Raw genomic sequence first — 13,327 nt, forward strand, 5'->3', positions numbered from 1 at the left:
ATATAAGATACCAAATACACTGAACAGGCAAAGTGACTATAGTCTATTTGTTCATATAGCTGTATTTTAACCATAACAAGAGACATTATATGTGAACACAAATCCAAGAATGTATGCCTTATTTTACTACAATATTATACATTAATATCCACCAATATCTCCACAGTGAAAGAAGACTGCAGATGCACCAGTAATTATAGATTGTTTTTATATGGGAAGCACATCTGCACTGAAATGTATGCAAAATGACAAACTCTGTAAGGCAGATTAAGTGGAAGTACTCCCCACTAAATGTACATATTTGTCCTAAGTTGTTTTTGTTGTTGTTTTGCAAAACATCAGTTATGACTTCACTACAGCATCAAACAAAAGAAAATAGGTTTAACAATGTTAGCTTCCTCAAACATTTGCAAATTCAGCAGGGAACAGGAGATAATTGACAAACTAAATTGCTCTTCATATAAGTCTTCCCTTTATTCAAGTCTCCCTAGTAAGGCATTTGATACAGTTCCACATGGGGAATTATTAGCTAAATTGGAAAAGATGGGGATCAATATGAAAATTGAAAGGTGGATAAGGAACTGGTTAGAGGGGAGACTACAACGGGTCATATTTTTGAAAGGTGAACTGTCAGGCTGGAAGGAGGTTACTAATGGAGTTCCTCAGGGATCGGTTTTGGGACCAATCTTATTTAATCTTTTTATTACTGACCTTGGCACAAAAAGTGGGAACGTGCTAATAAAGTTTGCGGATGACACAAAGCTGGGAGATATTGCTAATACAGAGAAGGACCGGGATATCATACAGGAAGATCTGGATGACCTTGTAAACTGGAGTAATAGTAATAGGATGAAATTTAATAGTGAAAAGTGCAAGGTCATGCATTTAGGGATTAATAACAAGAATGTTGGTTATAAATTGGGGACGCATCAGTTGGAAGTAACAGAGGAGGAGAAGGACCTCGGAGTATTGGTTGATCACAGGATGACTATGAGCAGCCAATGTGAAATGGCCGTTAAAAAAGCTAACGTGGTCTTAGGATGCATCAGGCAAGGTATTTCCGGTAAAGATAAGGAGGTGTTAGTACCATTATACAAGGCACTGGTGAGACCTCATCTGGAATATTGTGTGCAGTTCTGGTCTCCCATGTTTAAGAAGGATGAATTCAAACTGGAACAGGTACAGAGAAGGGCTACTAGGATGATCTGAGGAATGGAAAACCTGTCTTATGAAAGGAGACTCAAAGGCTAGGTCTACACTACAGCGGTGTTCCGACCTAAGATACGCAACTTCAGCTACGTGAATACCGTAGCTGAAGTTGCGTATTTTAGGTCGGCTTACCTGGTGGTGAGGACGGGGGAAAGCCGACCGCTGCCGCGCTGCCGCCGACTCCGCTGCCGCCTCTTGTCGAGGTGGATTTCCGGAGTCGACGGCAGAGCGATCAGGGATCGATTTTACCGCGTCCTCACGAGACGCGGTAAGTCGATCCCCGATAAACCGATTGCTACCCGCCGGATCGGCGGGTAGTGAAGACGTAGCCATAGAGCTTGGCTTGTTTAGCCTAACCAAAAGAAGGCTGAGGGGAGATATGATTGCTCTTTATAAAGATATCAGAGGGATAAATATCAGGGAGGGAGAGGAATTATTTAAGCTTAGTACCAATGTGGACACAAGAACAAATGGATATAAACTGGACATTAGGAAGTTTAGACTTGAAATTAGACGATTAGAGGAGTGAAGTTCTGGAACAGCCTTCTAAGGGGAGTAGGGGGGGGGGGAAGACATATCTGACTTCAAGACTAAGCTTGATAAGTTTATGGAGGGGATGGTATGATGGGATAGCCTAATTTTGGCAATTAATTGATCTTTGATTATTAGCAAGTAAATATACCCAATGGTCTGTGATGGGATGTTAGATGGGGTGGGATCTGAGTCACTACAGAGAATTCTTTCCTGGGTGCTGGCTGGTGAGTCTTGACCACATGCTCAGGGTTTAACTGATCGCCATATTTGGGGTCGGGAAGGAATTTTCCTCCAGGGCAGATTGGCAGAGGCCCTGGAGGTTTTTCGCCTTCCTCTGCAGCGTGGGGCACGGGTCACTTGCTGGAGGATTCTCTGCACCTTGGAGGTCTTTAAACCACGATTTGAGGACTTCAATAACTCAGGCATAGGTTAGAGGTTTGTTACAGGAGTGGGTGGGTGAGATTCTGTGGCCTACATTGTGCAGGAGGTCAGACTAGATGATCATAATGGTCCCTTCTAACCTTAAAGTCTATGAGTCTATGATAGTGTTTCAATCACTTCATGTACGTCACATAGCCACAGTATATCACCTGTAGCAAAAAGGAAAAAAAAAATCTCCATCATCCAGAAACAACCAGAGATAAGTTTGTGATAAGAACCAGCAGATTACAAAAAGATGTAATTAATGAAAAAATTGCCCAGTTTGTTTATGCAACAAACTCTCCTTTCCGTATGATTGAGAACCCACACTTCACTAACATGGTTCAGTCATTAAGACCAGGATACAGTCCACCCAACAGAGCAGATGTGGCAGGCAAATTGCTGGATAAAGCGTATGAAAGAGAAATTGAGCAGTGTGCAAAAGGTCTAGAGGGTAAAATTGTTAACCTGAGTCTTGATGGGTGGAGCAATGTCCACAATGATCCTGTTGAATGGGCTTGTGTGACAACAGAAGAAGGGAATGTCTTCCTTACAGAAACAATTGATACATCAGGAAATGCACACACAGCAGAATACTTACAAGAAGTAGCAGTAAAAGCTATAAAACTGTGAAAAAAAAATTCAAATGTCTAGTACAGACTTAGTACTAGACAATGCTGCAAATGTATCCAAGATGAGACTAAACTATTTACAAGAGAGTCCCAAGCTAATAACATATGGTTGCAGTGCTCATTTGATTCACCTCCTAGCCAAAGACTTCAGTGTTCCAGAAATAAAGGCTAATGTTGTTGAAATTGCAAAATACTTCCATAACAACCACTCTGCAGCAGCTGCTCTGAAAAAAGTGGGAGGAACCAAGCTAACTCTCCCACAAGATGTGCAATGGAACTCAGTAGTGGACTGTTTTGAGCACTATATCAAGAACTAGCCTAATCTGATGACAGTTTGTGAACAAAATTGTGAAAAATAATAGATGGCACTGTCACAGCTAAAGTTCTCAACATTGGGCTTAAGAGAAATGTTGAACACATGCTGAGTACCCTGAAGCTTATTTCTGTAGCCTTCAACAAGATGCAGGGAAATAGCTGGTTTATTGCTGACGCTGTTGAAATCTGGAAGGAACGGAGTGAGATCTTAAAAAGAGAAATATGCAATGACAGAGTTAAATTACAAGCATTAAAAAAACGAATGGGACAAGCACTATCTCCAGCTCATTTTCTTGCAAATATTCTCAATACTTGGTACCAGGGTCAAACCTTAACTGCTGAAGAAGAGGAGTTGGCTATGACATGGACATCCAGCAATCATCCCTCCATAATGCCAACTATAATAAACTTCAGAGCTAAGGGTAAAACGTTCAAGAAATATACGTTTGGTGATGTTTTAAAGAACGTCACACCAGTGAACTGGTGGAAGTCACTTAAGCACTTGGATTCAGAGACTGTTGAAGTGATCATCTCACTTTTAGCTTCTTCTGCCGGTGTAGAAAGAATATTTTCTTCCTTTGGACTAATTCATTCCAAATTGAGAAATCGTTTGGGACCTGAAAAAGCAGGAAAGTTTGTTTTTCTTTTCCAGATTACGAACAAAGAGGAAAATGAAGGTGAAGACGACTGAGTTAGCTGCAGAAGCTAATATTTTAAGTTTCTCATGTTGACCTGGCTGACAGTCAATTTAATTTTTGTTTTTTTTTTAAATAATTCATTTAACTATTTTAGTTAAAACGATTTTAACAACCCTGATTTTAAAAAACTTGAATGTTTAACTAATTTCAAAAATTCATATGCTTGTTTTGCTAAAATATTATATGTTTGCTGTTGAAGAAAAAAAATCCAGACTACGTAACATTGTTGTTTTAGTTAAATAAAACAATTTAAATGTCTGTCAGGTGATGTTCTCCTCCTAATACAGCATGGCAAGAAAAGCCTCCAAATATTAATGATTAACCTGTTGAATTGGAGATATTTATGAAGTCATTGGGAGCTGAACTATCTGCTTCAATTACCTTTGGTAAATGAAATAACTAAACAATCATTCATTTTCTCATATAGCTATAAAACTAATCTGAAAAGTTTTCAAAATAAATCACTTTAAAAATGTATGGTGTGTACCTTCTAAAAATGAAACCTACATCTATCTCTGAGTTGTGAAGAATATGTATTAAGGTTATAACAACCAACAAGAATGCACTTTTATGTAGAAATCCATGATTAAAACAAATCTTCCTGACTAGTGATTTAAATCAAATCTACCCTGTTTTAAATAAGCAACAAAGTCATCCAAAACACAGGACTGGGTGATAATGGGGGACTTCAACTACTCAGACACCTGTTGAGAAAACAACACAGCAGGGCACAGATTATCCAACAAGTTCTTGGAATGTATTGGAAACAATTTTTTTATTTCAGAAGGTGGAGAAAGCTACTAGGAGAGAGTCTGTTCTAGATTTGATTTAGAAAAGTAGGGAGGAACTGGTTGAGAATTTGAAAGTGGAAGGCAGCTTGGGTGAAAGTGATCATGAAATGATAGAGTTCATGATTCTAAGGAACAGTAGGAGGGAGAACAGCAAAATAAAGATAATGGATTTCAAGAAGGCGGACTTTAGCAAACTCGGGGAGTTTGTAGGTAAGATCCCATGGGAAGCAAGTCTAAGAGGAAAAACAATTGAAGACAGTGGGCAGTTTTTGCAAAGAGACATTATTAGGAGCACAAGAGCAAACTATCCCACTGCATAGAAAGTATGGCAAGAGACGACCTTGGCTTAACCAGGAGATCTTCAATGATCTAAAAATCAAGAGAGTCCTATAAAAAGTGGAAACTAGGTCAAATTACAAAGGATGAATATAAGGAAATAACACAAGTATGTATGGACAAGATTAGAAAGGCCAAGGCACAAAATGAGATCAAACTAGCTAGAGAAATAAAGGGTAACAAGAAAACAGTCTACAAATACATTAGAAGCAAGAGGAAGACCAAGGACAGAGTAGGCCCGTTACTCAATGAGTGTGGGGGAAAGGGGGGACAATAACAGAAAATGTGGAAATGGCAGAGGTGCTAAATGACTTTGTTTTAGTTTTCACCAAGAAGGTTGGTGGTGATTGGACAGCTAACATAGTGAATACCAGTGAAAATGAGGTTGGATCAGAAGAGGCTAAAATAGGGAAAGAACAAGGTAAAAATTACTTAGACAAATTAGATGTCTTCAAGTCACCAGGGCCTGATGAAATACATCCTAGAATACTCAAAGAGCTGACTGAGGAGATATCTGAGCCATTAGCGATTATCTTTGAAAAGTCATGGAAGACTGGAGAGATTCCAGAAGACTGGAATATAGTGCCCATCTACAAAAAGAAAATAAGGACAACCCAGGGAATTACAGACCAGACAGGTTAACTTCTGTACCCGGAAAGATAATGGAGCAAATAATTAAGCAATCAATTTGCAAACATATAGACAATAATAAGGTGATAAGTAACAGTCAGCATAGATTTGCCAAGAACAAACTGTGTCAAACCAACCTGATAGCTTTCTTTGACGGGTAACAAGCCTTGTGGATGGGGGTGGGGACGGTAGACGTGGTATATCTTGACTTTAGTAAAGCTTTTGATACCGTCTTGCATGACCTTCTCATAAACAAACTAAGGAAATGCAACCTAAGATGGAGCTACTATAAGGTGGGTGCAAAGCTGGTTGGAAAACTGTTCCCAGAGAGTAGTTATCAGTGGTTCACAGTCATGCTGGAAGGACATAACGAGTGAGGTCCCGCAGGGATCAGTTCTGGGTCCGGTTCTGCTCAGTATCTTCATCAATGATTTAGATAATGGCAGAGAGTACACTTATAAAGTTCGCGGTTAACATCAAACTGGGAGGGGTTGCAAGTGCTTTGGAGGATAGGATTAAAATTCAAAATGATCTGGACAAACTGGAGAAATGATCTGAAGTAAATAGGATGAAATTCAATAAAGACAAATGCAAAGTACTCCATTGAGGAAGGAGCAATCAGCTGCACACATACAAAATGGGAAATGACTGCCTAAGAAGGAGTACTGCGGAAAAGGATCTGGGGGTCATAGTGGACCACAAGCTAAATATGAGTCAACAGTGTCACAGTATTGCAAAAAAGCAAACATCATTCTGGGATGTATAAGCAGGAGTGTTGAAAGCAAGACACGAAAAGCAATTCTTCTGCTCTACTCTGCGCTGATTAGGTCTCAACTGGAGTATTATGTCCATATTGGCGCCACATCTCAGGAAAGATGTGGAAAAATTGGAGAGAGTCCAGAGAAGAGCAACAAAAATGATGAAAGGTCTAGAAAACATGACCTATGAGGGAAGATTGAAAAATTGGGTTTGTTTGGTCAGGAGAAGAGAAGACTGAGACGGGACAGCATAACAGTTTTCAAGTACATAAAAGGTTGTTACAAAGAAGAGGGAGAAAATTGTTTTTCTTAACTGCTGAGGGTAGGACAAGAAGCAATGGGCTTAAATTGCAGCAAGGGAGGTTTAGGTTGGATGTTAGGAAAAACGTCCTGCCAGGGTGGTTAAGCATTGGAATAAATTGCCTAGAGAGGTTGTGGAATCTCCATCATTGGAGATTTTTAAGAGCAGGTTAGACAAACACCTGTCAGGGATGGTCTAGATAATACTTAGTCCTGCCATGAGTACAGGGGATTGGACTAGATGACCTGTCGAGGTCCCTTCCAGTCCTATCATTCTATGTCCTAACTTAAAAGGGCTTTTTAAAAATGCCCTCATCAACATTTTTTAATATCAAATAACTAGACTATGTGAAGGATGAATCATGCCCAAAACATTATACAGAAGAACTACATTATTTTCCTCATAATAGTATTTTCAAAGTTAATGTGCTAATACCTTCAAAAATACCCACTAATTCAGGTTTTTATTTAAATGGCCATAAGAACATTCCTGCTGATAGTGACCATATTATATAAAGTAATGATAAATGGGGACAACCCCCCAACGTCAAACTGAAAAACAATTCCCATTTTGCTTTAAGAGTGATTTCACAATTGGAAAAGGGCCTTCATTGTTCAGCCATTTCACTTTCATATTAAACCAGTTATTTTTTAAATTACTAAACCAACATAATCATGTACTGATTTGGGTATTTTGAATAAATGAACAGTTGACTTTGTATCTGTCCAACATTACTAAGAGCTGAAAATGCACCTTTGTGACTTGAAGGGGAATTTCCCCATAATTTTAATTTATGTATCTTGATTGATTATTTAAATACCTACACACAGTTCTAGATGCTTACAAGTTTTAAAATAAATCACTTTGATGTCTATACACATTAGAATACTAGCTTCATAAAAAATTGGCCTATGTCAATAAGCTTATTTACCCACAAAAGAATTCATTATGCAATAATTAAGGTTGCTACACAAGTGACATAACCCCAAAAGGAAGTGGTAAAAGACATCAAAGACTAATAGTACACACCCTCTATTCCCCCACCCACTTTACCACTACCACATACTACAATCTTAACCTTAACTCAGCTCCCCTTCCCCAGATTACCACCCTCCTTTCTGCAAACACCCCTTTACCAAAATGGCCCCTTCCCAATACTATTAGTTGTGAATGTTAACAGACATGTTTTAATTAAATGAAACATTTTAGCACAGGGCATATGTATCCATCAGGTCAGCAGTTTGTCATTGAGGGAGAGGCACATAATTCATATTCTAGAACAGTGGGTTTCAAACTGTGGTGCACGGACCCCGGGGGTCCTCAGACTATGTCTAAGATTTCCAAAGGGTTATGCACCTCCATTCAAAAATGTTTAGGGGTCCACAAATGAAAAAAGGTTGAAAACCACGGTTTTAGAACAAACCCTGTATTGTATAACTTATTTGGACTAAAAAAAAAAAAAGAGGCAGTCATTTTCACAGATGGAGTTTAGAATCAGAAGGGACCATTAGATCATCTAGTCAAACCTTCCATACATTACAGGCCATTATATTTCACACAGTTACCCGAATACTGAGCCCAATAATTTGTGTTTGATTGGCTAAAACATGTCTTCCAGAAAGGTATCCAGTCTTGAAGATATCAAGAGATAGAGACTCTACCACTTATCTTAGTAATTTGTTCCAATGGTTAATCATGCATTGCTAAAAACATGGGTCTTACTTCGTTTAAATTTGCCTGGCTTCTGCTTCCAGCCATTATTCTGCTAGAGTCAAGGACCTGTTAGTATCTAGTATTTTTCTCCCTGCGAAGGTACTTATACATGTGAGCCGGCTAGGGCAGGGATCTCAAACTCAAATCACCACAAGGGCCACATGAGGCCTAGTACATTGGTTGGAGGGCCGCACCACTGACACCCCCCCACCCTGCCCCTTCCATGAGGCCCCGCCCCTGCCAGCCCTTCCCAACTCCACCCCTTCCTGCCCCTATTCCAATCCCTTCCCCAAATCCCCACCCCTGCCCCGCCTCCTCCCCTAAGCACGCGGCTCCCCGCTCCTCCACCCTGCTCCCCTGGAAAGCGTAAGCAAACAGCTGTTTGGCGGCAGGAAGCGCCTGGAGGTAGGCAGAGGAGCGGGGATGCGGCACACTGGAGTGGGTGAGGGCGGCAGGGGAGGGGAGCTTGGTGGGTCACAGCTAATAACTCTGTGGGCCGCATGCGGCCGCCAGCCACATGTTTGAGACCCCTGGGCTAGGGTCTAGCTGCGTCTCAGATTTCAGCTGAACACTCTTACATACTTATTTCCTTATTACTGCTTTCAAATTCCTGAATGCTGTTGTATACTCTTTAACTGTAACATTATCAACTTTCTATTTAGCTGATTTTTTGTTCAAACCCTACTTACTACACTGAATTTGTTAATTTCTCTTACCAACCTAGGAAAAATTACTTATTTTCTTTCCTACAGGAGATCACTGTATACCTTAAGCTGTTGTCTTCAGTTCATATTTAATCTTTTCCTTCTCTCTTCCCTACATGACCTCTTTATATTTCTCTTCTACACCGTTCTGCCTCTTTACTTTCTGTTTCTTCTCCCCCCAGATTTCTCTCTACATTTCTCTTTTCTAAATTATTCCATCATCTCTCCATCCAACCCATCTCCATGCCCCACTGGCCCCAGTGAACAACTGTAGTGCTTACTTTCAGTGCTACTCATTGCTTTCCCAAACAAAGCTAAGTTGCTGATTGTTAGTTTTCACTACTGCTGTTCAGAACCTTATTCGCAACAGCAAGACTGACAAGACTCTAGTTAATTTTGATTCTGCTGAAGCTTGGTCAAGCTCTGAATAGCAATGAACATAAGAATGGCCATACTGGGTTAGGCCAATGGTCCGTCTACCCCAGTGTCCTGTCCTCCAACAGAGGCCAATGCTTCAGAAGAAATTAACAGAACAGGGCTATTATCGAATGACCCATATACTGTCATCCAATCCCAGTTTCCTGCAGTCAGAGGTTTAGGGATACCCAGAGAACGAGGTTGCATCCAATCATCTTGGCTAACGGCCACTCATGGACCTATCCTCCATGAACTTATCTAATTTTTTTTTTTTTTAGCCCCATTATATTTTTGTCCTTCACAAAATCCCCTGAAAGTGAGTTCCATAGGTTGACTGTGCATTGTGTGAAGGAGTATTTCCTTTTGTTGTTTTTTTTAAAAACTGCTGCCTTTTAATCTCATTGGGTAACCCATGAACCAGGGGTTACCCAACGAAATTATATTCAAGGGTAAATAACACTTCCTTATTCGCTTTCTCCACACGATTAATGATTTTATAGACCTTTGTCATATCCACCCCCGCCCCTTAGTAGTCTCTTTTCTAAGATGAACAGTTGCAGTCTTTTTAATCTCTCCTCATATGGAAGTTGTTCCATACCCATAATCATTTTTGTTGCCCTTCTCTATACTTTTTCCAGTTCTAATGAAACCATCTGTCTGCAGACACAGGAAGACAATAATGCATCAGTTTACACCTGGCCCATGTTTGAAACTTACCATAAAAACCGTAAGGGCTACAAGCTCCCCCCCCCCCCTTTTTATTATTATTAAACGAAAACGTAGATGCTGAAGAGGATAATGGCACTTGCCCAACCAAACTTCCCAAATGTCAGAGAAGTATACATTTTTTTAAAGCCCGGCTCATAAAATTGCTGATGCTACACACTTGAGGAATAAAAAGAGAAATAAAAAGGAGATGAAAACAGAAGGAGAATGGGGAAAGACAATATAAGATTCTGTTTTGGTTTTTCAAATCAAGTGAAAGTAAAAGCAACAGGGCGGGGGGGGAAAGGGAACAGTCACTGCCACCAACCATGGTTAAGGCTTAGATTGTGTCATGGATATTCTTAGTAAAAGTCAGGGACAGGTCATGGGCAACAAAGAAAAATTCACGGAAGCCCGTGACCTGTCCCTGACTTTTACTAAGAATATCCATGATAAACTGGGAAGGGACTGGGGCAGCTGCGGGTGGCTGGAAGCTCTGGGGCCCCCACTACCCGTGGGGGCTCAGAGTTCCTGGGGCTGCCATGCCACTGTGGCAGGAGAGCTCCGGGGGCCCCCCTGCCACTGCCGCAGAGGGGAACTGCCAGTGTCCCCCTGCCCCTCTGTGGCAGCAGGGGGCTGCGGGGGTGCCCCTGCCACCGCCACGGTGGGGAGCTGCAAGTATCCCTCTGCCCCAGGGCGGTGAGCCGCCGCGGTGGTCGGGGAGCTGCCGGGGAACCCCCGCTGCCCGGGCACCCCCCGCTCCTCAGGCAGCGGGATACCTCACAGTTCACTACCACAGCAGGCAGCGACAGGACCCTGCAGCTCCCAGCCTCAGGGGCTGAAGTCACAGATTCTATGACTTCCAGTAACCTCCATGACAAAGTCATAGCCTTAACCATGGTCTTCAGCAAGTCAGTAAGGCCAAAATTTTCTCTGGTGCCAAAAAGCTAGACACCCAAATCTATACTTAGGCAACTAAATAAATGACCTAGTTTTCAATGGTGCTGAGCATCTGCAATTCCCATTTATGTAGGTGCCTATATATGGGCTTAGGTGTACCTGTAGGCACCCAAATTTGGAAGTTTTAGCTACTAACTTCTCTGTAACTAAGGCCTTCTCTACACTGAAAAATTACACACAACTATGTTGGTCAGGAGACTGAAAAAACCATATCACTGACCAACATAGCTATGCTGACACATCTTCCAGTGTAGATACAGCGATGCTGACACAAGATGGCTTCCATCAACTCAGCTAACTTCATTTGGGGAAGTGTTGTTCCTACACTGGACAGAAAAAAAGCTTTTTGTCAGTGTAGGGTGTATTTACACTTCAGGTCTACAACGGCATAGCTATGCCAGTACAGTTTGTGTAGTGCAGACATACCCAGTTTCTCCATTCACAAAATGAGGATAATGATGCTTTGCAAAGCTCTGATACCAACAGATGGAAAGCATAACATAAGTACCCTAAGTTTCATCTTCCTTGCTCACTGTGCATGCTCTTGGGAGACCTGAGAGCCAAGTACTCACACACCATAAGGACTGGAAGAATTTTTATAAACATAATACAAAAGATAAGAAAATGCAACAGAAGACATCCGCTGAACACCTAAAAAGGTATTATCCATTCCTGATGCCCTGCAAAATGAGACAAATCTATTCTAAACAATGGAATGTTCGTGCCTTATTGACAATCAAAAACAAGCACGTAAGAAAAAACAAGCATAAAGCTTAACACCGTAGATCTGTAAACATTCAGTATTCAACTCCCATTAAGATAATGATTCCGTTTCCTGTTTTTATATTTCAGTCGGTAGCGTTGTGTTCACTAAAAAAACAACCCATCAACATACAACATCCATTTTAAAATAGTTATAATAAAATGCAATAGAACACAAGTTTGCATATGCACTTTTGCTACAAATCCATAAAGGCAAGTGATTCTCTCAGCAGCTATAAAAAATACCCCTTGCCAAAATGGCTGAGTAAGTGACCCAATTCTCATGTTAGATGAACACACTCACTCCCCCTACCCCCCCCACACACAAAAAATCTAATCTCAAACACAATTGCTTACATTCAAACTTTTCTGTTAGTTTCTATGTCTGTCATTTTCAAATCCAAGGAGTGTCAGCAGTTATCAAGAGACTGAAGTAAAACGTCTTGGTTGTGAATCCAAAAAGTGCAGGTCTTAACATCATAGTCACTTAGGCCTGGTCTACACTAGGCTTTTATGTCGAATTTAGCGCCGTTATATCGAATTAACCCTGCACCCGTCCACACCACGAAGCTATTTAGTTCGACATAGAGCTCTCTTTAAATCGATTTCAGTAAACCTCCCCAACGAGAGGAGTAGCGCTAAATTCGACATGGCCATGTCGAATTAGGCTAGGTGTGGATGGAATTCGACGCTAATAGCTCCGGGAGCTATCCCACAGTGCACCACTCTGTTGACGCTCTGGACAGCAGTCCGAGCTCGGATGCTCTGACCAGCCACACCCCGGGAAAATTTGAATTCCTTTTCCTGTCTGGGCAGTTTGAATCGCAGTTTCTGTTTTGACACCGTGGCGAGCTCAGCAGCAGTGGCAACGATGCAGAGCTCTCCAGCAGAGATGGCCGTGCAATCTCAGACTAGAAAGAGGGCTCCAGCATGGACTGATCGGGAAGTCTTGGATCTCATCGCTGTGTGGGGAGATGAGTCCGTGCTTTCCGAGCTGCGCTCCAAAAGACGGAATGCAAAGACCTATGAGAAGATCTCTAAAGCCATGGCAGAGAGAGGATACAGCCGGGATGCAACGCAGTGCCGCGTGAAAATCAAGGAGCTGAGACAAGGCTACCAGAAGACCAAAGAGGCAAACGGACGCTCCGGATCCCAGCCCCACACATCCCGTTTCTACGAGGCACTGCATTCCATCCTAGGTGCGGCCGCCACCACTACCCCACCCCTGACCGTGGACTCTGAGGATGGGATATTGTCCGCGGCCGGTTCCTCAGCGGACGGGGAAGAGGAGGAAGGAGATGAGGAGGACGAGGCAGTCGACAGCGCTGATTTGCCCGACAGCTAGGAGCTCTTCATCACCCTCACAGAGATCCCCTACCAACCCTCCCCAGCCGTTATCCCAGACACAGATTCAGGGGAAGGATCAAGCAGTAAGTGTTTTA

The 13,327-nt window shown here is 41.8% G+C and overlaps 1 protein-coding gene across 3 annotated transcripts in view; it reads right to left on the reverse strand.

The window, feature by feature from the left end:
- Window positions 1–13,327, reverse strand: part of CREBBP (CREB binding protein) — a 185,104-nt gene that overhangs the window by 155,948 nt on the left and 15,829 nt on the right. The gene's annotated exons all lie outside the window — the stretch shown is intronic.

The sequence above is a fragment of the Terrapene carolina genome, unplaced genomic scaffold (genome assembly GCF_002925995.2).
Source record: "Terrapene carolina triunguis isolate 2854851 unplaced genomic scaffold, T_m_triunguis-2.0 Scaffold695, whole genome shotgun sequence".
Taxonomy (NCBI): Eukaryota; Metazoa; Chordata; order Testudines; family Emydidae; genus Terrapene; species Terrapene triunguis.